The sequence below is a fragment of the Frankliniella occidentalis genome, unplaced genomic scaffold, assembly GCF_000697945.3.
Source record: "Frankliniella occidentalis isolate FOCC.00 unplaced genomic scaffold, Focc_3.1 Scaffold544, whole genome shotgun sequence".
In the NCBI taxonomy this organism is placed as follows: Eukaryota; Metazoa; Arthropoda; class Insecta; order Thysanoptera; family Thripidae; genus Frankliniella; species Frankliniella occidentalis.
Window position 1 is genome coordinate 55814 of NW_026267660.1, and position 1122 is coordinate 56935.

The following is a 1122-nucleotide window of genomic DNA, read 5'->3' on the forward strand; positions in this document are numbered from 1 at the left end:
TGTCTCTGCCCCCCCCCCCCCCACCACCGCGTCTCCCCGCTGGCAAACCTTGGCAAGCCTCGGCAAACCTTGCGCACATTTCAAGAGCCGAGCCAAGCCGAGGCAGAAGGGGCAGCCAAATCCAAACCGAGCCGAACCGTGTTGCCGCTGCAAACGCCCCAACCTTACCTTATCGAAATCCACAGCGTTCTCTGCGGTCTTGCGAACGTCCTGCGAACGACGGTCGAGGTTTCCTAAGAACAGAACCGATTTAGCCGATAACGTTGCGGGTTGTCTAAATTGCTGACACTATACCAAAGACAAATAACGATTTAAAAAAACAACTGAGAAACCTGCTTTGGTTTTGAGATCGCAAGTTCGAGGCTCAGCGAGCTGAGTGAACGAGAGAGCTAGGAAGATATCCCCTATCCCTATCGTCCCCCGTCAGGATGCTACCCAAGAACCGGAGCGGGTGCGGAAGCTGGCGCGGGAGCTCCGGGAGGGAGGGAAGCTCACGTCTGCCCAACAGCTGCAAATTCCGGAACTTTTCCACAGCCTTTTTGAAGAGTTGTTTCCCTCTGGTGCCCAGCCGGCTAAGAGTTGAAGTAGAATGACGTGGTGGCGTGCCGTTCGCCTTCAACTCCCCCCCCCCACCCCCACCCCATATGGTGTGCAGCAGAGACGAAATCGTCTATCTCCGTCCATGTGTACAGGGTGGGTGATCCACGCCGTGTTTTTTTCTGCTTATATTGTACCGGATTCATGCGTGCGGGCGGGCTTGCCTATCGTCGCTCGCCATGGCGCCTTGCGGCCCCGTGCGAATGCAACCTGTGAATGCGGTACAGTATAAGCAGAAAAAAACACGGCGCGGATCACCCACCCTGCATATCTAGTTTGTGCGCAAATCTGCCCCCCTCCCCCCGAACAAACACTCATTTGATTAAAATAACGGCCAATGCAAAAGTCGTCCGGCGAGACCAAAAGCCACCAAATAGTTTTCCCTGTAAACCCGACGTCCCGCCCGACCTGCCTCAATACCCTCGGATGAAAAATTCTCTCGCTTTTGACGTCAACTCGACGTCATTCCCGTTTGTTGTCCCGAACAATAGTCAAGTTTGATGATGACCCTCGCGACCCCCCGCC